The sequence below is a fragment of the Sturnus vulgaris genome, chromosome 2 (genome assembly GCF_052056855.1).
Source record: "Sturnus vulgaris isolate bStuVul1 chromosome 2, bStuVul1.hap1, whole genome shotgun sequence".
NCBI classification, from domain to species: domain Eukaryota; kingdom Metazoa; phylum Chordata; class Aves; order Passeriformes; family Sturnidae; genus Sturnus; species Sturnus vulgaris.
In genome coordinates, this window is record NC_142244.1 from 74,992,181 (window position 1) to 75,019,171 (window position 26,991).

A 26,991-nucleotide genomic window follows, 5' to 3' on the forward strand; every position below is an offset into this window, starting at 1 on the left:
TTGTGCATTTGTATTGATATTTTTCATCTTTCTCTCGCTATGTATATTGGTATCTCACAATGTATTCATTCAAACAGTAGTCCTTTTTGAGGAGTCTAACTCATAATTAATGTACTGTTAAGTGAATGATTTAGTATCAATAAATTAATTTGTTCAAAGGTTATACTATAAGTAGTTGACAATCAAAAACCACTCTTCTTACAAGCACATATTAAAGTTTTTTTTTCTCATTGTGTTTACTGGTATGTCATGTACTTCAGTCTGAAAATGACTACCAATGATTCACTTCAAATTTAAATATTTAGCTGTTAACTTCCAGCAGTTCAAACAAAAATAGCAAATCCTGCAGTATGAATAAACTAACATTGCTGAACAGTTTGAAGCTTTGGATTTTTTCCCTATGCTAGAATGTGACACTTATGGTCTCTGTATTGAAAACAACATATAAGCATAGTAACTAAATTATTAATTTTGTTATTTTTCATTTTTCCTTTGGGCAATATATAACTATGAAGAGCACAAAAATTTTGATAAAGATTTTAGAAGTGACTGGGAAAATTGTTGATTAATGGTGGTCTGCATTTTTACACAAATTACTTGTGTACTCAATATTCTTTATCCTAACCACTGCATTGAAAAAAAAAAAATAAAAGAAAATAAAAACTTTGAAAGTCTGAGTTATTAGAAGAAGCATCACAACAGATTCTTATTAGTAAAGTACTCTGAGAAGAAACATTGGTGAATGCACAAATAGGCCAAAAATTTCACAAAACACTGCTGCATAAAGATGCATTTTCAAAAAATATAAATAAAAATATTAATGTTTATGAAAGCATAGACATGTCTATTATCACACAAGAACATTGTTCGCTTGCATGACCTTGAAAGTCAATTTCTAAAAGGACTAAAATGATTTTCACTTAGTCCACTGATGTAATTTATAGAACAATAAAAAAAAAGTTAAAATTGGACATTTTTTCCCTCAAGTTTGATTGTGCTGTAGTCAACTGAGGCACTTGTGTGGAAATACAGTCACCCCCTTTAATCAATCAAGAGAAATAGTTTTACTCAGACAGTTCTACTGTCCTTGAGTGAGTTGAGTCTCCCACTTGAAAAGTCAGTCTGCTGAAAATTATATTGTGAACACCAGGGTCATGTAAGAATACTGAGTTCCACCAGGGGGAAAAAGAATTAATTTTGTTTGTTTTCACACAGTTTGCATCAAAATCTTTGTATAGCTATTCTGAATAATGCAAATTTATTTAAAAGTTCAAGATATTTCAGAAACCAACTGCTACTGACAGACTTTGCTAATTAGCATGACTTTGTTTTTTGAAGGGCATCAAATTTAGTATAGATGTGCCTTGCAAATTCATATGATCCAACAGAAATCGAATGTTTCAAACTTGAGAGAGAAATGGAGGAAGGTTTTCTGTTTCAGGTGACTGAATTAACCTGCAATGTATGGAGATTAGACTTACAAACAGATCCAGTCTTTTCCCAGCTTAGAAAGCACTTTACACAGGCACCTGGCAGGTTCCAGAAGAACCTGTCCAAGGAAAGACAGCAGGAGGATTAGTTCAGTTTGTGGGGAAAAGTTGTCAGGGATGTAAGTAATGCCAAATGCACCTGTCAGTGTTAAAATATTTCCTCTCCTGAAACATGACTTATTTGTGAGAGAGTGAGTGCATATGCCTTCCTTCAGACACACTCAGTGGCTTCAGACCAGTTGTTTGCTTTGAGAACTGCAGGATAAGACTTTAAATTAAAGCAGAAAAGGGACAGGCAGCTAGATCCACCTCAAACTGTGAATGTACCTCTGTGCTCACCCACAGGCAGGAGCGGGAGCAGGAACAGGAGCAGGAACAGGAGCAGGAGCAGGAACAGGAGCAGGAGCAGTGTTACTCTTAGGTGAGTGCAGTGGAAGCACAGGCTATAAAGGCTATTTAAGGAGAATTCTCAGCTTTGTGCGGCAGACCAAGGATTGCCACATATAAGAAAGGTTCACAGAATGGGTAGCCCAGAGTGAACTCTAGGCTTCTGGTAAATGGAAGCTTAGATGGTGGGCATTACAGGTATTCTTCTTTTTGCTGTTTTTGTTAATTTTGTTAATTGCTCTGCCACAAAGAGGAATGAAGGGTACTGGAGCATCTGTCATGTGAGGAGGCTGAGATATCTGTGACTGCTCATTTTGGAGAACAGACGGCTCAGAGCCATCTTAACAAAGGGAAGGACATACAAGCAAGGCAATGACAAATTCTTCTCAGTGGTTCAGTGAGGACAAGAGGAAATGGTTATACTCTGAAATACAAAACATTCAATTTAACACACATAAAAAGATTGTTTGGTTATTTTGAGGATGTCAGATACAGAAACAGTTTTTACAGGAACGCTGTGAGGTGTCTGTCCCTGGAGTAAAATTCAAAATCAAACTAAGCACAGCCCTGGGCAATCTGGCCTAAACTTTATGTATGAAACATGGCTGGGAAGACATCCAAAACTGTGACTGGTAATCAATTATATAATAATACCAGATAGATTTTTCAGAAGAAGAAATATTTGGATCATGAATTAAAATTTGGGACAACTTAGGTTGTAAAAGACCTTGTTTATTAAAGCTGTAGCCAATAAAGGGAAAACTGTCTCTTCTGTGCCACCAAATAGAACAATAACTGCCTTTAGTAAGAATAACTGTACAGCACAGTTCTGTTGGTAAAATAGTATTTGCAACACAGTTTGAATATGACGTTGAAAACAGTGGATTCTGTAGAATTAGTGCTAATATGAAGTTGCAGCATGACATCTGGTACAGTAACATTCCCACATCTCTGAACTGGACATTAATTACATACATATAATCTCTTGCTTAGTCCTAATGCTTCTTTACAGTACTTCAAGAAACACTACAATTAAACAAATTCTACATTTTATTTCATAGCCTTTCAGGGAAACATAGAACAGTCTTTGAGTTCTTTGAAGTGTTCAATGTATTTTAAAAATACATTCCATATAACAAGTAAAAAAAAAATTATTTCTAAAACATATGTCACTGTGATATATATATGATTCACTGAATATTTTTCTATCATTTTATCAAAGTAATTTTACTTATTTTTAATATATATGAAAAACATCTAAGCTCTTGTCTAATTTAGTCTTCAGAGTAATAGCGTAATAGAGTAATATTAAAAAAAAGGATGTAGCTAACACATGATATATAATGACAGTATGTGCTCTACATGTTAAACAAGACTGTTGCAAATGTATGTCCTTGTTGTGTGATATCTGCATATTTCACTGTAAATTTATTCTTCTGCTCTCTGCAGTAGGTCAGCCATGATTTTGTCACTTGAGCTGTTTCTCATTAATAGCCTGAAAGACCAGATAAACTGTGTTGATGGAATTTGCATGTGAAACATAATTGGGAACTTGAGAAAAAAATGAAAAAGAAGACTGAAAAATGAGAATAATAGGCAGAATATAAATAAACAATATTAAACCATAAACCTAAATTATAATTCCAAATAAAATCTGGCACCAAGGATAGATAAAATTCAGGAAAACATCACAAATCACTTAGTCTTGACCCTTTCAAAATGTAGACAAGCCTTTAAATGTGCCTATGTAATAACATTATTCTCATTCTTAACTGAAAGTGCATAAAGAGTGCTTGGTTTTGACAATTCTAGAGAAAGCAGAGTTGTAGGAATACCAATTGAGGCAGCAGTTTAAAAGTTGCATAGCCAGACAAGTAACACAAGAATAGCTTGATTGGTTTAGATGCAGAGACAAAAGAGACGCTGCCACTAATAAACCAGTACTCCTCTCTCATCTCATCTTGAGGCAGAGCCTGCTCACCATGATATGCTTACTCACAGATGTCCCATTAACAAAACATTGATAACAGGAAGGAATTCAAGATAGAAACCTCAAGAACAAGAAACCTAGAAAACTGCTCTATACATGTATAATGAAAAAAACTTACCTTAGGCTTTAATCATTTTAATGAAGTGAACTGAGATATTTTTCATTGATTCCAGCATTTCATATATGAAAACCTATGTACACATCTTTTAGGATATGACAGGCTTTAAGTACAGTAAAAATGCAAATTCTAAGTGAGGAGAAATAATTTTAAGAGAACAAGAAAAAACATTACACAATATTCATGGTGAGGCTAAAGACAGTTTTACTTTCTTAAAAAAAATGTACATAGCACTCAAATCTTAGCTTGTATTAGTTTTAAATTCAATCATAAAATGATAGAACAGCTTCAGCTGGAAGGGACCTTTGAAGGTCATCCAGTACAAGCTTCTTTCAATAAGAAGGGACATATTCAGCTAGATCAGGTTGCTCAGATACCTGTCCAAGCTGATCTTGAATGTTTCCAGGAATGGGTTTTTCTTTTCCACATTCCAAGACAATTGTTTTGTCATCAGTTGTTACAGACTACACCAATCATTCCCCTAGCTGTTAGAGTCAAGAATCTCTATGGTAAAAGGTGTCCCTTTGAACTCCATAAAATTGAACTTATGTACAGCAGCTAAAGAACTAATATTTTCCCTTCATTTGTTTGTTGTTTCCCTCATTGTCCTGAGAAGGGTAGTACCACGTTCTTTCAGCATTTTTTCACTTTGAAAAATAATTAGAACTCAGCAACATAAAAGGTACAGAGAACTTATTTTTAAAAATATTTCAAGATATGGGAGTATATGGACCAATTTCAACTGAAACTATTTAGTTGAATTTTATTGAGCAATAAATGACATATTGTATGATCTGGAAACAATATGAACATTTGGGTATGCATAACCATTTGTTGACAGAAGTCGGGATTTTTGGTTTTGTTCATTTTTTTCCCCCGGTTTTAGAACCATTAAGGTATGGAGTAGAATTTTTTCATAATTCTATTAGATGTTTGTTTAAAAAACACTCAGAAGGACAAGTAGAGAGCATGGAATATAAGGTCGGGTTTAGGGCTTTGTCCTGGCATTTTTTCTTTTTTCTTTTTTTTTTTCCTTTTCTATGTGTTAGAGTGAGACATTTTGAAAGCTCTGAGTATGTAAGGCATAAAAATCACACTGTCATATTTTTAAGGGAATATTGAAGTGAGAGATATATCAGAAAGATTTCAAATTGGTTAAGTTAGAGAAAGCATAAATATTGAATATGCTCAGGCTAAGGCCATTCTATGTGATGAAAAAGTGCACAATAAAAATGTAAAGAAATTCTAGCAGTGTGCAATCACTGACCGAGAGATGAATGAACTACGAAAGTGAACAAGCCTACTGAGACATCTTTGAAAAAGAGCTGTTTGAAAGTAATTTTGTTTGTCTCCCATTTCTGACAAAGCAAAAACTGCACATTCACATGAAAGTGAAGGATCTGTTTTGGAGCAGTACTCTTCACTGTTCAGTCTATTTGCATCCATTGCAGTAAAGTGCTTAGTAAAAGGAGAATGTTCAAGAGGAAGAGAGGAAAGCATAAGTAAATAAATGCTAGATGCAAGGGTAGAATCCTGGTAAATTAGGACATAAGAGGAAGATGAAATAAAAGCCATAAAAGTTGACAGAAGTAAGAAATAATAAAAAAGAGAGACAAGGAAGCATGGAACAGGGGAAAAACAAGAGCAGTTATTACTGAATCGTAGAATGTTTTGGGTTGGAAGGAACCTTTAAAGATCATGAATTTTAAACCCTCTGGCAGTATTTTGCATTTGACATTAAAGTTTATGAGACTCATACAGACTGGACATGCTCCTCATGCCTGTCATGGAATCATTCAATCACTTACGTTTGAAAAAACTTTCAGAAAACTAAATCCAACCATTAACCCAGCACACCTGGTTCACCATTAAAACATGACCCGAAGCATCACATCTGCGTGTCTTTTAAGTGCCTCCAGGCATGAAGACTCAACCTGGCCAACTTGTTCCAAGGCTTTATAGAACTATCTGTGAAGAAAATTTTTCTAGTATGCAAACTAAACTTCCTCTAGAAAGCTTTAGGCCATTTCCTTTTGTCCTATCTCTTGTTACTTGGCAACTTCAAGTAGTCGTAAATAGTGATAAAGTCTCCACTCAGCCTCCTCCAGGCTGAACAACCCAAGCTCCCCCAGCCACTCCTCATAGGAATTACCCTCTACACAATCTCCAGCACCTCAAAGTCTTTTCTTGAAGTGAGGAGCCCAGAACCAGGCACAAGACTTGAGGTCAGACCTCACTAGTGCTGAGGGACAGTCACTGCTCTGGTCCTGCTGACCACACTATTTCTGATCCAGGCCAGGATGCCATTGACCTTCTTGAGCACATGGACACACTCATGTTCAAGCAGCTGCTGATCAACGCTCCCAGCTCCTTTTCCACTCAGCAACTTTCCAGCAGCTCTACCCCCAGTCTGTAGCACTGCATGGGGCTCTTGTGACCCAGGTGTAGGACCTGGTACTTGGCCTTGTTGAACCTCTTCCCACTGGCCTTTTCCCATTGATCCAGCCCGTTCAGATCCGTCTGCAGAGTCTTCCTACCCTTCAACAGATCAACACTGCCACTCAAATTGGTGTCATCTGCAAGCTCACTGAGGGTGCACTGGATCCCCAATTTAACATGACTAGCCCCACGAGTGAGCCCTGCAGGTTTTCACCTGGAACAGACTGCCTGGAAGTAACTCTATTCATGACTGCATTTTCAGTTCAGCCATCAACTCAGTTTTTCACCCAGTGAAGAGTACACTAGTCCAAGCCATGAGCAGTCAGATTTTCCAGGAGAACCCTGTGAGAAAAAATGTCAAATGCTTTACTAAAATCTAGAAATCTAGGTGGGACAATGTCCTTCTGGATGACATCCCTTCCATTTAGCATATTAACTGCACCATTCAGCTGGGTGCCGTCTGCAGACTTGCTATGTCATTATTAAAGGTATGGGGAACAGTACCAGGCACAGAATGACTCCTGAGTGACACTACTTGCTACTGCTCTCCATTTCACAGAATTATTTCTGTCTTTCCAAGGTCTGCAGAAACCCTCTTAAAAGCACTTCCTTGAAGCCTTGATTTCAGACTTGATTTCAGCAAATAATTATACAGCAACTACTAATTTTCTGCTATTCCATTATCTTGCATTCTTCTAACAAGACTGTTGTGAATCAATTCCCTTGTTTTGTTTGACAAAGCAAAAAAATAGGGTTTTCTGTGTTAATCAGAAGACAGAAATGGAGGCCCTTTGCTGAGGTTCCAATTGTGTTTTTTTGAGAAGGGCTAAGATATTTTCTTCTTTGCTTCCTTTGCAAAACTGCTCTGTGAAATATTTCAAATGATTTAGTGGTTAGTAAGCAGTGTCTTGACACTTACAGAAATAACTATGTTTTAGTATGGTTAGCAGCTAGGTAACAGAGAATATTAATTAGAAAAAAAGATAAGAAGTGATCATCATGCAAGCTTCAGATATATTTCTGTTTGTGAATATATGTAAAAGTGAAAATATGTCAGTGGTTTGTGTCAAAGATGAGTAAAAGTGATTGTCTCAGGTCTGTGTCTCTAAAGACTAGTCCCACTCATACAAGTTTATTTTGAAAATAGTGCTATTGTTCAGCAGACCAAAAAAGAGGTGAGCTAATTTGGAACTGATCTAGTAAAGTATTTCAAATAATCCAAGTTGTTGAATGTTGTTAGTTGTGCACACTCTCATTCTTCTTCATACAGTCATGCAGATGCATTTTTAGATCCAAATACCTGTTTTGATAGGTAACACTAAATTTTTACAGATCATCAACTGTAGGGGAAAGGTGGAAAGGTGATGAAGAAAGAAGAAACATCATTAAGGAATAATTGAAAGAAGAAGAGAAGGGGAAGAAGAAATCCAGAAGAAATATGTAGATTACTTATTTCTGTTTTACAGTTCTGGACATTAAATAGCATCTCTAATATAACCATTTTAAACTATATAATTAATTTAAACATATAGTTTTATCACTGTTTTTAGTATTTTTTGTCAATATAAAAGGAAGAACATTGTGAATACTGAAAGCACTACACAGATAAAATTAACTTGTATGCTATATAAAAAGCACAGCTGGGAAAGCAAAGCTTATCATGGCTGTAAGTATTGATAATGACATCTGATGTTTATAATTACAAAGACTAATTCTAGCCTTCCAACAATAATAAAAAGCCAGTGCTCTACCAGATAATCATGAAACTCATCATTCCTTTACAACTTACCTACAGGCAACAGTTTTCTTTATTATAATGGTTAAGATATAAGTGAGATTAGATAAAGGTCAAAACCACTCAAAATTTAATTATCTGTCTCAAATGTCACTGGTTTTAAAAGGATAAATGACCTTATCCCTTGTTGTATGTCATATATCATGCCACTTGGATAATCCCATCTAATTTTATGAAATCGGTTTATATACTTCTTTTATTGAAAGAGGTTTCTTGAGGGAATCATTCTATCCCCTTATAATTTGAATTTCTCTCTGGCAGATGGCATGGGATGACAAGACAACAGCCACTGTCCAAAAATGGAAGGAAAAGTGGGGACAACTCCTGTGCTCACAAGCATTAAAGTGCCTTACCAATAAACACAGGCCTACAACAATGTAGTAGAATTAGGCAGGCTGAATGCTTCACTTAGCTCCCATCTTTACTTCCCCTATGGATAAAATTAATACTAAATTTCTTAGATTTGCAGAAATATATTGTTTCAAGAGAAATACTTTTCATAATTGTAATCTTTATTTTATTTTTATATGATATCTGATATATGCTTTCAGTCCTAATTTCACTATAATAATGTTTTATACTTGTATTATATTTAAATATGTAACAATGCATGCACATTTTTATATTATTCTTATATTAGGATTTTTTCAAGAAATGCTGACTTTCAGTGAGGCAAATGAATAAAATTAAGATTGTTTTATAAATCTAGATGATATAAAGGCTCTATAAGAGAAATATTCTGAGAAGTGTCTACATTAAAGTCAAAGTGGAAGTAGAAAACTTTCAGTTACAGTATTAAGATATGGGTGAATAATGAAAAACCATGTAACAAAAATATAATGATCTAATTAATTCTGTATTGAATGCTTAATACAAAATAAGTCTGTAGAACCATTGCCATTAGTAAAAGAGATTGTCAGAGAAATTATATGCACAACTTCCATGTGAGCCCACTGCAAAAAAAAAATGCTTATTTGCCAAATATGAATCTTTCTTTTCCTGATTAATCTCAATTGCAGGCTGAACTGCATTCTGGGTTTTTGCATTATTCTACCATGCCCTCTATGATGGAGTTGCTTTCAGAGATATATATAATTTTTTTTTATACTCAACATTTAGTTTTTATTGTTACTTTAATAAAAATTAGGAGAAGAATCATAAATTAATTTCTTCTCATAATACCAGAGACAAAACCCAAAAAACGCTAAATGTATAAGCTGCAGGATGAAGAGCCTATTTCCAGTAACTTCCAATTCAGAGATTTTAGTCAATTTCACAACAATATGTAAATAAGAACATAACAGATTCTAAAAACTATTTTCTTATTTTTCTTGAAATCCCCATCAAGCCCACCATGATTTGACATCTCCCACTTTGATTCATTACTGCAATAACATCCTTTATTCATTCAAATTAAGATAGCTTTAAGGTAAACATTGACAGTTAATTTAGAAAGAATTTTTACTGTTTTATTGTTAGCATGGTTCTTACATCACTTTGTCCTGAAAAAACTGGATCATCCAATCAGTTTTCAGGTACTCTGGAGATACTCTGAGCTGAAGATTATTCCAGTGGGTGATTTACACTGGGCACTCCTTTTGAGATGCTTGGAATCCAATGCCAGTAGGTACAAGTGCCAGAGAACAGTCTCAGTAGTCATTTGACTGCTATAAATTTAATCTTTATTGCTATCACATTTTTCCATGCTGTCTCTTTCAGGTCAGTGCAGCACTCCTATCTCTGGAGCAGCATTCTCAGATGGTTTTCTCCTGAAGGTGTATACAGTGGGAAAGACACAATGCTGTATACAAATCTTGAATATTATCAATAGCTGGGACAGTTGCAGTGGAATTTCATGATGACTATTTGTTTGGAGAGTATGACATCTTAGCAGGCACAACACTGGCAAACAACACTGGAGTGCAAGCTATTTCTAAGGTCTTTATATCCCTGCTGAGGTCTTAAAAAATTATTGGGCATTTTGTTACTAGATTTCAAACTACCCTTAATAATCTAGATTTAGTGGGTACATTCATATAAAAATTAGTATCAGATAGAAGCAGAAAGAAGAAGGGAAAAGTAAGTAAAATAAGATAAAATAGGTGAGGACAAAAGTATAGAAATTTTATAGAAGGGTACATCAAAAGGAATGGAACTATAAAAAATACATAAAGTGAAATTAATCTTTTGCCAAAATGAAATTGAAATTTTGCAGTAGACTTCGTAACTGAATCTTTCTACTTGGGCCATATCATTCCAGAGTATAGGAAAGGAGGTTGCTGTGTCTTCTTATTCTAATATGAAGAACAAATTTTCATTCTTGCATTTGTGCTGACCTGTACATATGTGCGAGTCACACAAATGCATTTACTATGTAAAATAACATTTCATACAAACAGAACAGTGTGGAGGCCATAATAAGTTGTTAATAAATATAAACTGGTTCTTCTAATGTTGCAATTCAGAATAAATGGTTTGTATATCTTGTGACATAATTTCAGGAGGATGACCCTTCCTTATTTTTCTGTGAATATGTCTCATTGCTTTAATTAAGGTACATTAACCTACCACAACCTCTAGCATCAAATTACCGTGTATGGCATATTTTTCTCCCACTCTGCAATTATATTGGGGTTATAAAATTACAGCAGGACATTTTGTGCCTTACATGTGCAGGAAAAGGTACTTGTACAAAAATAAACAGTTTCTAGTGTATTAGAAAAGACAATTAATCATAATTCACTGTACTTTTTAATGCATAGTTTCACACTTCCAGACTCAATTTAATATCATGTCCACCCACACCTGGAAATAATTACAATTAAAAAATATAAATAAGAATATTAGAAGTGATTTTGTAAAAGAAATCAATACGGACCACAAATGTAATTAATAGAATACAATATTTCAGTTGGGAATGACCTACAATGCTCCAACTACTTGACAAATTCAAGGCTGATATAAAGTAAAACCATATTATAAAATCAGTATCCAAATGGCTCTAAACCATAGACATGTTTGGGTCATTGACCATGCTTGTAAGAATCCTGTTCCAGTATTTGGCCCCCTCAGTGAAGTCATGTTTCTTAATGCTATGACTAAAACTCACTTGGTGCATCTTTGGACCACTCCAAAGTACTTCAACCCTGTATGCCAGGTAATACTGTTCTCCTGGTTTAGGGCAAATTTAGGGAAGGAACTTCCAAAGGAGTCCTTCCAGAAAGCAAATTCAAGCTGCCCTTCCCCTCACCAGTTCAGGAGACATAAATCTCCTTCTAGAAAAGTGAAAAAAACTGTTTATTTAACAAACAAAATAGTCACAAATATGAAAAATGAATAATATTAAGCAATGGAAACTCTCCATTGTTCCAAAGAGATGACAAATTCAGAGTGTCCATTCTGTGAGATGTAGTTTGGCTCACTCAGTCTCTTTTCATTCCTTCCTGTGCTAGAGAATCCCACATCCTGGACCCCACTGTCCCACAGGTATGAGCTCCTGGTGTTCTTCTGGGTTTTCAGTCCAGAGAAAGGCTGATCAGGTCCAGGAAAAAGAAAAGCCACAGTCTGGGGAACTTCTCTGCCTCAGCTAGCTAAAAAAAAAAAAAAAAAAAAAAAAAAAAAAAGAGCTCCAGAGAAGCAAGCGCAGATTCTGAAAACAAACTGACAAACTGCAAGCCTCTTCTGCCCCCCTTCACTCTCAGAAACAGTTTTCAATGTGCAGAACTTAACATCCAGCATAAACAGAACAGATGACTGGAGATACAAGCATCATAAAGTCACCCTAGGTCAACCATAAACAAACAAACAAACAAACAAGAAATAAATGAATAAGTAAACATTTTATTCTCCCAATGGAGAGTATTTTTATTCTAAGCAAAAGAAGAAAAAGAAAATCTTCCAAAACATGTACTGGAAAAATAAACTTCAGCAATGCAGAAAAAATGTGTTCTAGTGAAATCTTTTCTAGCCTCCGCATCATGCTTCTTTTTGTTTTGAAATCTTACTGCTTCCTTGACAGTAAGCTTTCAGAGCAATATAACTTAGCGGCTTATGATTTCTTTTCATATTCATATCTTTCTACCATGTCACAAAGAGAGGAGAATTTCAGCAAATGAAATAAATGCTACAGCTGGCAAATTACTCAAGTATCTCTAGGGGATTAAGAATAAAGTTACTGTATACCTACAGAACCTGTTATTTTAACGTTTCATGCACTTCATTTACCTGTCTTCAGCATTTCCAGTATTTAGCTCTGCTTCAAATTAATTTTCTAAATATGACCTCCTTATCTACTACTGTGAGATGTGCAAATTTTAAACGGTTTTAAAGACTTTTTTTATAGAATTGTTAAGGTTGGAAAAGACCTCTAAGATAATTCCAGTCATTAACCTAGATCTGCCAAGGGTTCACCACTAAACTGTGTCCCCAGGTTCTACTTCTACACATATTTTAAACACTTCCAAGGATGATGATTCCACTATTTCCCTTGTAGGGCAGCTTGTTCCATTGCTTGATGCTACCTAATCAGTAGCTACCACTATTTTACCATTATTAATCTCCTCACTAACTATGGAGGAATCATTACATGCTAATGGCAGTTAAAACAGTAAAATAGAAAATGACATTCACCCTCACAAAATCAATACATTTCATATGCTAATAATTATTTATGCAACCCCATAGCTATATGCAATATGCAATAGGCAAATAAAAATGATAGCAGATTTAGCAACACAAAAAGTATGGACATAGAGAGCAGAAGATTATCATCTATTTCTCTAGGCTTTGACAAAGGTCCTTAATCATCCAATTCTATATCTCCATGCCTTGCTATAATTTTAAATCACAGACAACTTGGTAGACAAAACATTTTAAATCAGTCATTATAACTAGGATCGGGGTTTAGGGGTGTTTTGTTGATGTAATGTTTTTCTTATGTGTCCTGAAGAGTGCTTTGTATGGTTATGTTTATCTTTGCAGCAATTCTCTTTATCGCCCTTGCTGTTTGGAGATGATGGCTTCAAATGAGGAAGAATCTATTTAGAACAATAGTTTCAACCACTGAACTAAGGACTCAAGTAGTCATAAAATGTGGACATATGCATCTGGTAAATTTTGAAAACATTTCTGATGAAATTTAGTCATTGTCGTAGTAAATTTCACTGGTCCTTCTTTCTGTCTTTCTTGCTGGAAATTTTGAAGGAGGAATCTGACAAAGCCCTCATTAGACATTAAAAATATCTCCATTTGATTCTTTGATCTTGACTTTAACATGAGTTATATATCATTTAAACTGAACCTTACATTCATTATGGAAGAGGTAACCCAAATATCTGTGACTAGTGTATCTTCAAGATTTTATTTCCATTTTTGAACTAAAACTTAACAATTTATTAAATTTCTTTATTGAAGCTGTCTCTCATTAAAATAGATTGCATTATTGGGAAGACATATCTATATAAATGCTTATATTTCTCTGTATGCATATGTGTATATGTGTACATATATAATGCAACTAATTTCACAGATACTTTTATTCACTTTTAAAAAGCCAAAAATTAGTTTTAAATTCACAAGTTTAAGATTTTTTTTTATTTATGTAGGATGTGGAAGTAACAACAGACAAGTTTGGACTTGTCTTCTGCAAACTGGAAAAATTTGGTAGCTTCAAGCATGATTATCTTTCAGAAAAAAATGTTGTATATTAAAGTCTTTTCCTTATAATAACTAGTGAAAAAAATGTAACATTTCTATAACATTTTCAGAACAGATAAGTAATATTTATTGGTCTTGCTAGTGGATTTATAACTGTTGTAGTATAAGTTCACTCCAATAATAGTACAAATATATTTTTCATTTTTTTTTTCATAAAAGAAGCTGCCATTTAATACAGTTGTGAATGTGAGTATGAGTATGAAAGAAAGTTAAACTGGTAGCCCTTAAGAAAGACAAATAGTGAATAATTCATACACATTTTCTGAAATTAAATACTAGCATTTGCTATTTTGCTTAAGCAATGATTAATACGACCTACTTTGAGTGTTGGATTTATCTTGAATTTCTTGTAAAATGCTGACACTATAAGGCTATAAGAAACATTTGATCAGATATGTGGCTCAAAAAAGCTTAAGCTTGCTTTTAAAATGCTCAACTTTACATGTTAATTTATGCTTTTGATAGTGATCACTAGCTGTCAGTGGGAAATAAATCATTGTTAGATGTATGAAAAGCTAAATCAAGTCACAATCAAACTTCTTTTGAGAAAAAGAAATTAAAAATGCATGAAGTATTAATTGCTTAGTAAATGATAGCTACTTCTAAGAGTATTGAATACAACTTTAAACCCTCCTTTTCTTTAAGGTTTGACCACACAGTATAAATTTTAGAAATATTACAATATAAAATGTATTATCTAAATCCCAAAGGAAATCTATGGAACACTACAAAAAGAAAAAAAAAAATCTTTCTCTGTTCATATTTTTAAATCAGCAAAATATTTCTAATCTCTGTTTCTTATTTCTCAGTGTGAACAACTGCTTCTCTCCTTTCTTTTTTCCATTGCCTTGCCTTGCTTTACTTCATTTTGCCCTTTTATGTCTTCCTTTACCTCACTTACCACTCCTAATCTCTTCTGCCCCCAGAATCATTGAACTTTCCCATCAGAAATTAAAGACTGTCAATCGAATCTGTTTGAATCAATCTGTAGAGATATATTGATACCATAGTGTTTGTAAGTGAAGTTTTATGGGTTTGTAGAAGAAGGGGAATTTTGGTTCTCTTTCTTTGCAACAAGGCTGTCCATGACTTAATTGGCTTTAAGCCTGGGACCTTCCTACCCCATCTCTTGTGAGAGTAACATTTCATCAATATTTTAATAATACATAAAGACATTCAATAAGTCAGGAAACCCTCTGATATGCTCCAGGAAACACAAAAAATATGTACTTGATTTTGTAAAGAATGGACACCCAAAAAAAAAAAAAGGAGGTAAGTTTGATGTTTTCCTTTGCATTGCCCCAACATGATACACTCTGTTTTACTGTTTCCTCTGGACCTCTGTTTCTAGGATCTTTTTGATCTTCTTCTTTGCTCACAGTCTTTGTAAGTATTATCTTTATTGCAACATGTGTTTAATGGGTCTCACCAGGTTTCACTGTGAAGCATCTATACCACCACTGCTTTTTCTGTCTACGATTCTATTAAAATCCTGCTCTAATACAACTGTTTAAGGATATATCAACTCTGGAAAATCAGAAAGCAACATGGTCAATCCTCTGTCCAATGTCTGTTATGGGCTGATGCATGGTCACAATCTTTTACTAGCTTTTGCATTTTCAATAAGCAATCAAGAAATTCCTGTGAATTACATTTTCATTTACACAATCAGTGTGATGGAATATTCCTTCTTTGATGTATTTGATGCTACTTATTTTTTCGTTGCAGAAAATGGCTGGGATGTGTTTTAGGTTTTTTTCCTCTAATAGTAAAATATCAATTACTTATCCCTGCCTACAAGCAGTACTATATGGTTTTGAAAAGTTAGAAACATCTGCTCACTGGCTCAGTAAGTGTTATAAGATTTGGATGTTTAAAGCATCTGGTTCTCCACTCTATTAGTATCATTTAAAAAAAAAGCTGCAATAAATATGCTGTTCCCCAGAAGTTTCTTTACTTCATTAAGGAGTTCTGATGCTTGTTTTGAAAATGCATAAATATAGATGGGAAGACAATTTAAGTTGAATGGCTGAAAAGAACAAAATTGATTTTTAAAAAAGCAGGATACCTTGTCTACATGACTTTGGTTGCCTATGGAACCATCAGAGGGTTGGTAGAAATATGGATGTCTGGATTTGAAATTGGTGCCACTTCCTACGTCTGTTCAATATGTGCTGGCTTTACCTACATCATGTCATATCTTGTTTATTGTTCTTACAAGGATCCAGACTGCTGACTGAGTTGCAGGGACTTTCTAGATTAGATGCAATGAAGTGTCAAGAAACATTTTATTCTGGTTTGGAAATTTGCTCAAAAAAATTCACTATGTCCCTTATTTACTCACATTGGTAGATGATCCTTCTGCTCACTGTCTCAGGGGTTCTCACATTTCTCTAGTTTAAGCCAGAGTAATTTTATCAATTCTAACTGTCTGACTTCTAATTTAAACCTGAGTGAAACAAATGTCTTGTCTGATATAACTGCCATCAACAAAGTAGCTACTGAAGGCAGAAAAAATTCACCTAAATCTTTATGTACAACAGCCCATGTAGTGCATCACCATTTTTCTGAGGACAAAAGTACATGAAGATTCAACATAAAAATCACAAAAACATGTGAATGATAGAAGATTTCAATGAAAAAACACTATGCACTATATTTTCTATATTAAATTATCTTAATAGTTTACCTTCTGCTCTCTATTATCAATTCAGGCTGTAACACTGAGCAAGTGTCCTTGTCCAAACGTCTTTCTTTTAACACTGATAAAGTCAAAAGGAAATGAAAAACCTGCAGACTAAAAAGAAACCTCGAAAGCCGACAAACAAAGAAAAAAACCAACCCAAACAAAAATCCCTAACAAAACAAAAACTCCAAACAATAAAAAGCACAGGGTACCTCAAATGTCAGGATCTCTATAGAGCTGATTAAAGTGTCATTCTTTCAAGAACAGATAGTTCATGTAAGAGGTAATTACCACAGTGCACTATAAAAAGCTACTGATTGAACCATTCAGCTGTGAAGCCTAGACCTGGATAGTTATAGGTTTTGAAAGCATTAAATTCCAATCAGATAGATATCAAGGACTCAGGCTTTTATTGCTCCTTTCTCTCTCCAAAACAGTCTAATTTCAGGAAGCAGTGGTTGGTGTAAGTATCTTCATTTAAATAAATGTTCTTGAATTAGGAATGTTTATTCACTCTCAACATTTAAAATTCAAGACCATCAAGACTGTATTACAAATATCTATCTCCATATATATAGGGATAATTAGATATAGATAGATATAGATAGAGATGATAGATATAGATATAGATATAGATATAGATATAGATATAGATATAGATATAGATATAGATATAGATATAGATATAGATATAGATATAGATAGAGATAGAGATAGAGATAGATATAGATATAGATAGATATAGATATAGATATAGATATAGATATAGATATAGATATAGATATAGATATAGATTAGATAGAGATAGAGATAGAGATAGAGATAGAGATAGAGATAGAGATAGAGATAGAGATAGAGATAGAGATAGAGATAGAGATAGAGATAGAGATAGATAGATATAGATAGATATAGATATAGATAGATATAGATATAGATATAGATATAGATATAGATATAGATATAGATATAGATATAGATATAGATATAGATATAGATATAGATGATATAGATATAGATAGATATAGATAGATATAGATAGATATAGATATGTAGGTGAGACCAAATGTCATACACTGTATGGGGCAACGGGTTCCAAACTGGCTGAAATACTGAAGGTCAAGTATGTAGCTGCATTTATTAAACTGTCATCTGTACTTGTATTTCCTCTCTTCCTTAAATAAACAGAGCTTAGAAGACAATGTATAGCAGAGCTGGCTACAGGTGGTTGGCTACCCCAGCTCTGAAATGGTCTCCCTAGTGTTTCTTGTAGTCCTGGGCATGGCATACACTGTGTGAAAGAGTTAACTTTGCAGTGAAGACCCTGGTTGCTGCCATGTGGAAAAAGAGGAAGCCTATGAGAAATCATTCAACAGAACAAAACCAGTTATGGTAACTTAGTGACCTAGGAATAGCAGAATAGCAGGTAATGATATCATTGGAGACGTTTTCATGATAAATTCATTTACTGGGAATTCTCTTTAAACCAACCTATGTGAAAGACATTCATTGTTGTTTCAAGAATGACTGATAGGTAGAAAAACAGACATTATTTACAGTATTTATTCATAAGTGTCCAATTAACTGCACTAACAAGGCAAAATGCTTCCATTTATTCAGACTTGTGATGCATAGGCAAGGTTATGAAAAGGGATGTAGAAACAATTTTTATTAAAAAGGTCAATATTGTAAAAAAGTAGTAAGAATGCTAAGCAAATATATTTACTAAGAACATCGTATTGCATAAGAACATAAAAAGAGATAATGTGGGTCAGTTCAAAGGGCTGGGCAGTCAATTGAACCCTATCACTTATACTAAGGACTTATTCTAAGAAATAAACTTTAAATAGAAAAAAAAATTTAGTGCACCTTAGATTTTCCCAAGAATTGACAGGTTATGGAGTTCTGTGTCTGGAGATTTCTCACACCGTCATACTTTTGAAGTAGTGATGGATGCTTTCTTCATTAATTTATCCTGTTATTTCTTTGTCGAATTTATTCTACTGAGCTCTATGGTAACTAGTGGAAAAGAGTTCTGAAATTCAAGTATAATGTGTAAAGTATTCATCCTTTTATTTATTTCAAGCAAGGTATCTGGTAACTGCATTAGAATTTTTGTGCTAGAAGAAATACTAAATCATAGAATCATAAACTAACTTAGGTTGGAAAAGACCTTTAAGAGCATGTAATCAAATTGATAGATGGAGTCCAACTTTCATATTAACTTTTTCTATATTCAAAATATTATGAACATACACTATAACTTACATTATTTAGCTCCTTTTCAAGCTGAAGGCCTTTGTTTATTTAGTATATCTTACTTGTTAGTATGGAAACCAAGAGAAAATAATTAAATTTGAAAACTTTATTGTAAGTTAGGAATATATTTTTCAGTTTTCATTCGTTTTTTCTTATCAGCATTAAATTACATCTTTCGTTTTGCTACATGGGCATTTAAAATCATAATACTTTTCCATATTTCATTGTGGTTTGTTTTATTTTTGACCTCACCGATAAATTTTATATCAATTTTTGTCCTTTTTATATTTGGACAATATGAATGCCCTAGCAATTTATGTACATCCTTGTAGGATTCTATGTACTTCTGTTTCCATTGAGTAATCTGAGCCTTTGTGTAATTAGTTTCCTAGAATCTTTTTTCTATTGTGAGACCTTGTTTCGAATCTTTGATACCACCCTGATCAAATCACCACGATTAGCCTAGTTATTGACACTATCAAAAGACTCAAGCATTTCCCACCCTGGCTGTACTCTAAAAGAGAAAACAAGAAGCAGCATACCATAGAATCATAGGATCACAGAATGATTAGGTTTGGAAGGAACCTTAAACCCTCAGCCATGAAGAGGGGTGACATTCACCAGACCAGGTTGTTCAGGGCACCCTTCAGCCTGGCCTCGAATATTTGTAGGGATGGGACATCAGCAGCCTCTCTGGGAAACCCTCAGTGCACACCACCTACACAGTAAATAATTTCTTCTTAACATCTAAACCTTCTCTCTTTCAGTTTAAAAACTTCCCCTCTTGTCCTGTCACTATCTTCATGTGTATAAAGTCTCTTTCCTTCCTTTCTATGAGGCCTCCCAGTGTACCCAAAGGCCACAGTGAGGTCTCCCTGGAGCCTTCTTTTCTCCAGGCTGGGCAGCCACAACTCAGCCAGTCTGCACAGGAGAGCTGCTCCTTGCCTGTATGATCTTTGTAACCCTCCCCTGCACCCATGACAACAGGTTCATCCCTTTCCTGTGCTGAGGACCTCAGAGCTGGATGGAGTGCTCCAGGTGAAGTCTCATGAGGGTAGGATAGAGGGGGACAGTATCTCTCATTGGTTCTGCTAATGCTACGATAATATAATTTAAACAAGGTGCTTTGGGTAGTAAATATATAATTTAATTAGCTCATAGTTTCCTGATCACAATAAACACAAAAATAAAATTTTAAAAAAAACCAGTATTTTGAGACTAATTAAAATAATAAATCTAGTGTGAAAACTTTTTATTTTTATTTTTTTAATTTTAGTATCTTTGTACTCTGTGTGTGTTATTATGATGATCTTGGTTATTCTTTTGAACACAGCAGTGAAAAATGCTACTAAAGGGGTATACATAAAACATGTATCTCTTTATTTAAACATACATGCTAGTAGACCTCATGCATCTTTACTGAGAGCTCTTTCTGTCAGATGGGAGATTAACACCAAAAAAGGAAAGAAAAATCAAATGTGATGAGTGTAGGTATACCTCCACTTACACCGGGAATGATCTGAATTTTTTTTCCCCAACATTACATTACAACGAATTTTTTGAGAAATATTACTATGAGTTTTCTGTCATATTTAGATAAAATCAGCATCAGCTTTCTCAAAGTTCTTTATGCTATCTTTTTTGTCCTAGTTTCCGCACTGTCTAGATTATTTACTTTTTCCTAGTAAAGATGGAAGTATAATTATCCCAGGAAGTGTTCAGAATTAAATAATCTGATCAAAATCACAAAGAAATCTAGCAACAAAACCTGATGTCAAAATAATATCCTGAAAAATATGTGATCAGCAGGCTCCAAAAAATATGCTTTAATATCTTACTCTATCACATTATTAACCGAACTCTGACTTTCAGAAGTGTTCATTTGGATTAGGAAATTGCAGAAGTCTATCTCTTGAAATCCTGAAGCTGATCTGAATATAACTATCTTCCCATCTTGAATGGGAAGTGGTATGGTATTAACAAATATATTTTCCAGTATACTTATATGTTTTTTACGTGTATGTAATAACAGATAACAAGGTTGACTGAGCTCATTGAAAATGTATTAAAATGCTTTTTATGAAGACATAAGCTTTAACTTTCACCAACCACAAAACAAAAAATTGGCTTTATATCTCCCTGCCTCATAGAATGGTTCATTTCACAGAGGTGCTTACACTGTTTTAAATGCTAAAAGAAATCCTATGGATTGAAGAGTAAAAATCAGATCAGGAGAGGCACTCTTTAGGGTTTTTGTGCAGGCAGAGAGAATGTCAGTTATGAATAATATCCATGAATTTTAGGCAGACTGCAGAACTCTGTTAATGGCCCTAGAAATGTTATTATCATACTTGAACAAAGCATCAGCCCAAAATTTCTAAGGTTCCTGTCTGAGTAAAATATCTAAAACGACTTTTCTATTGATCAGGATCTTTAAATAAAGCTGCAAGACAGCTCTGAAAGTTTTTGAAGCAGACATTCCTGAACCAGAAGTTAGATATAGGAAGAAGACACTAATTTTGGGAGTCAGGATGAAAGTAAAACGAACAACCCTGAATTTTAGTTCTTGAGAAATGAAGAATTGGTGATGCAGTGAAAACCACAAAATGTTAACTTCAGCAGCCTGATGTCCTAAATCAATTGTTTGACTAATTTGTTTGTTTGTTTGTTTCCTGAGACAGCCTGGTTTAGCCCTGTGGTTTCCCAGGACCAAGAAATTTACTTGGCCAAAAATCTCTTGGCTTTACATAACCACAGTATAGATTGTTTATCAATACCAAAAGGGTTCTGATTTTCTACTCTTCCGTTTCCATTTTTCAAGAACTGAGTGAGATATTTTAAGAAATCAAGTGTTCAGAATTTTGGTTTTGTCTCCATCCTTTAGTAACTGTCCTTGCCAAGACCCAAGACCTAGAACTGAGGTCTGGCTTAACAGGCAGACTCTATAATTTGGACATTTTTTATACATCCTTGTGAAAATTTCTTAAGGGAAAATGTTTCTTACTTCATGTTCTGAATTAAAAAAAAAAAAAAAAGACTATTAATAAAAAAATGAATCATTCTTTCAGATTCACTCAACCTGATTGAGGGATTTTTTATAATTTTAGTTTCTTTTTGAATTTATTCTGAGAATACTAGCAATAAGAATCCTACAAGTCTGTTTTAACTTAGCCTATTTTGACAGATTTTTAAATGTCGCTGTTCACCATTCACCAATCTTCACATGAGTAAGGCAAGAAGGAGGGGCAGAGGAGTGGGACACAAATGTTTAAAGACACATTTCCAAATCCATAACCTAATATAATCAAAGAATTTTAAGATGATGTTTAAATTTAAGTAATAAAGATACAAGTTTCCTATAAATTAATTTAAAATTTCCTTTAGGTTTCCATGTTCTTTCTGGTTCTAGGTGGCTTAGCAGGAAAATACATAAAAAATGACCACAATTGTGAGCATCAAAATTCCAAGAAAACATAAGCAAAATGACAGTGACAGGCTTGTCATTAGTAATTTTAGAGCAGAGAAGATAGCTGTTTAACATAATTATTACAAATTTTGAGTAAAACATAAAAAAGGAATAAATTAATTAATTTTTTTGAAATTCAAAATGCATACCTAGATACCTGCCATTGTCTATCTGAAGTCGTTATGACAGTTCTGGTCCTAAAATAAAATAAAATAAAATACAGAGAAAAAAACCCAAACAAACAAACCAAAACAAATACTAACAATAAAACAACCCTAAACAAATATTACAGAGTCAAAATCAGCAAACATTTCATCCCTTCTTCCCCATGTAATTTAAAACTCTAAAAATCTTCCTGAGTACCAATTTAAGGTAAGGCAATGAAACACCATTTTATACAAAGAACATTTCAGGAAAAAAAACAGTTTCTATTTAAAAAATAACTGCAACTAAATGTAAAGAAACATTCCAAGATGTACACCTCAGTAGAACATGCCAGACAGATACCTTTATTCTTGATCACTACATCTGTTTTCTAAATTAAAGCATGATCCCTACGCAATATAAATATATAATACAGAAAAAACATAATCTCTTTCTAAAACATTTTAATTTAAGAGATGTTTGAGTCATAAGTATGCTAATGAAGCTGTTTCATTTGTGTGAAACAAAGAATTGTATTGGATCATACCTAGTTTTGATTTGTATAATAAAGAATAAATCACAGAACAAACTTCTCTCAGTGGAAAACCAGAATTCTAGAATGTCAGTAACTTGTTTTTTGCCACCCTTTTTTTTTAAGATTATCTGTCAAAACTACATTTTTGAAAATGGGAAGAAACGGGTGACTCTAATGTTCTACAAGGTTAGTGGTTTTGTTTTTTTCTCATCTTCAACAGATGAAACAGAGAAGTATAAGATTTGATCAGCTGGATGTCAATTTGGGTTCTGGTGGTTCACACAGGGATGAGGAAAGCTGCAAATACAGTGCCTGAGGAGAGACCCAGAGGCTCAATGCTCCATCAGAGATGTGATAAAGACACATGCCTTGAAGATCCAGGGAGGACTGCATGGAGTCTTGCAATAAAGGAGACAATGAAAACTGGTGGACTAAAATAAAATCTGTTTGTGTGTATAGACTGTAGGAATGAAAAAAAAAATGTTTATAAGTTATTTTAAAAGCTTATTAGCTGGGTTTGAATTTTCTCGGTATCAAAAGTCACCTTGTTCTAATTCATACTCTGTTAAAAGTCTGTAGAAATTTAAAGACTATGTTGACATTATTGGAATATTCATTGTAAGTGAAGGGGCATGTAAATCCACCTCAAGCAGTTTATTGTTCAAGGAATTGCCACTCTACAGATATTTCCTTCCCTGTATAGATTGCATTTCACTCCAGACTGAGTTCTAGACACACATTTCGTGTAATGCAAAACTTTATTTTATGTACGCTTAACCATTTGCAAATCCAGCTTAGAAAATTTAGTGAAAAACTGAATGTATTTTTGTAGGAAAGCTGGACAAGGGAGCAAGAAGAAAGAATGTGATTTCTAGATGAAGGTGCATAGGAAGCCATTGGTTATTGTGGCATTTATTGTTTTTTTCAACCAAAAAGTTGAAAAGTCTACCATCTGCAAAACAAGGTAAAGCAGCTAGTGAACTGCATGAATGTTCATCTTGAGGATTATATAAGATCACCAATATACAAGTTAAATTACACACCCCCTCCTTGGATCTCTCAAGAAGATGGGTGGCAAAGTTCCTAATTTAGGAACACTCTCAGGGTTTAAAAATAAAGTAAATGCTGAGCTGCACAGATTGTCATTGCTCAGTCACTTCCTATGTGTAAACAGATAGGTTTTTCACCTGGAGGAGTCTGTTTTTGAAAAATGAGATGTCTCTAAAGGGCATGTAACTAAATTTCACCCCGGGTTCTTAAATACCACTTGACTCAAGCACATTGATTTCTTTTTTTCCCTACAATATATAGATACTTTTGAAACCCTACCTTAGTGTGCTAAAACTTTAATAGCTATTAGACAGTCTTTTTTCAATGATTCTCTCAGCTTTCTTCACAATTACATTTTTGCCTTAATTATATAATTAGAACAAAATGTTTATTTTACAAAAGACAAAATCATAAATCAAGGTACATGGAAGTTTCAAAAGATACCTTCAGGCATATTTAGTTCTTCAAGAGTTTGGAAATTTCAAAGCTTACGTAGCTGTAACTGAACTAATAAAATCTCAGTAATTGTCCATTTTAATTGGCCTTCAGCATTCTTAAATTGAAAGCAATTATGTAGAGTTAGAGAACTGAAGTACAGTGTGAGCCTTGAATTGCCTCTCTGTATAATTATATACAGAAATATGCTGAATATCGTATTGATAGTAAGTGAAGTGCTGAGGAAAAAGAGCTAATCAAAAGCCCATATTATAAAGTCAGTAATTTTCCTTTAGCAAAACCCACACATTTAACATTAGCAGCTCATGAGCAGTTCATGCACTTGCATGGTAGGAAATGAACTAAAGGGTAATGTATGGCTGAGGAAGTGACCCAAAAATAATGTGACCACATTATGCTAGAGAACAAAAACATAGCTATTTTTTTAAGGGCAGAGAGATTTTTTTACTTTTTAATTTTTATTTTTTACTAGTAGCATATGAAGTTGTCTAGAAGGACAATGATGGAACACAGCATGCTATAACAGCCAACAGATTTCTTAGGCAACAACTAATGAGAGTATATAGATGTATATATAAAACAAACACCAAACCCATCTCCCAAAAAAGCCTCAAAAGTAGTCTAAGGTAGTTCAATGAATTATTTCATTTCACTGTCTGAAAAATTGTTATAGAAAAAAGTAATGCCTCTGACTGACCTCAAAAAATAGCACCTCCTTTTGCAAACCTACCCTGATTAGCTATTTCTGTTCATTGCAAAATCAGAGGTAGAAGTCCACTAAAGAATAATCAGAAAACAGACTGTTGACAGGTTTGGGGGTTCAAATATGAAGAATGAACACTCCAGTTCAGCATAGTCCAAATTGTCAGTTCATGAATTTTTCAACGGCACTGATTTCTTTAACTGGGAAATTGTTACTCAGGCAAACATAAAATCAGAGAATCCCAGACCAGTAGAATGGGAAGGGAGTTCTGAGATCTTCTGATCCAACTTCGCTTCAGCTAAGTCAGGTTGCTCAGAAATGAGTCTACTCAAGTGTTCAAAGCTTCCAAGGAGGGAGACTCCATGACCAAATAAATAGTGTATTTAGCTATGCTTAATATATTTAGAGGAACCAGAAAGGGAAGTTCTAGGACATGGCCTAGAAATTACAGTCTTCATACGACTTTAGCAGCTCCTTGTAGACCAGTAGCAGTTCTAGCTACTACTACCTACTACTAGTTGCTACTCAGGACTTGAGTTTGGGACATTAAAGATGCTTTATGGGCTTCTGGCACTTCTACACTAAAATTTATTCTTAATTGTTCTAGTAATATATATGATGTTCTAAAGCACAGAACATAATCTTTAGTAATACTTAATTCTTGGTGACAAAATCACAATTTCATCAGTATTTTTTCTTTCATTTTAACCTGTGAAACTTGGGATCTGTGTAAGCTTTATTAAGATGGTAGCTTCTTCTGTAAAGAAATACAAGAAATTTTTTGATGCTCCTATATTCTGTTCTTTTGAAACTTCTATGAGTTATAAAACTGTTTCATTGTGGGTTTCTCTTCTCTAGTTAAAATACACACAAATGCGTGCATGCACACACACACACATGAATATACATTTATAAATTATGTTCTTTTAGAACTTGAGAAGATACAAGGGAAAAAAATCTTGTTTTATGGCTTGATTTGAGCAATTGCACAGAGAAACCTCTGAAAAGGAGGAAGACTGAACCTCTAAGAGCAGTGGAAAGTGCTCATATGGAAAATTTTCCAGAACACAAACATCTTGAAAATTCCCTGTTCAGTAGCTTTTGGGTATTCACATTAAGAAAGAGATGATGGCAATCCACCTCAAAAGTATGAATACTATAAGACACATAATGAATCTTTTAATTTTTGATTTTAGTCTTTTGTCTTTTTATTTTGGACAACTTCTGTTTGCTATTGATGTTTTAAAATTGTCTTTTAACCTGTGATGAGGACCATTATATAAAAATTATTTTTGCAAATGGTTCTAAATTACACATTTTATGCAAGAACAGAAGCTAACCGTTCCTTTCAGCTCTATGTTCTTATCCTATGAAACTCTTTGGAACAGTTTAGACTTTAACACTGCTTACTTCCCAGACTTTCTACTGAGTGTTAATTTTCCATATTTTCAAGATTTTCCACCTAAAAGTAAATTTATATGTTGTACTGCTTTCCACCATATTCGAAGATGTGATATGAATGCTCAAATCTCAAACTTCCTGTAATTGTTGTGACAATAGACATATTATCTATTTTCATCATACCAAGACACTTGGAAAGGATTTGCCTTGTGTTTTATTTTCTGTTTGAAAGCTAGTTCTCTAATTTCACCATACAGATTCTCTCTGTGGAAACATACAGGACATTAAGGAGATTGAATCATCCCATTCTGAATTTGTAAAATATTTGAGATAATTTCTTCTGCAATGGAGCAATCCACT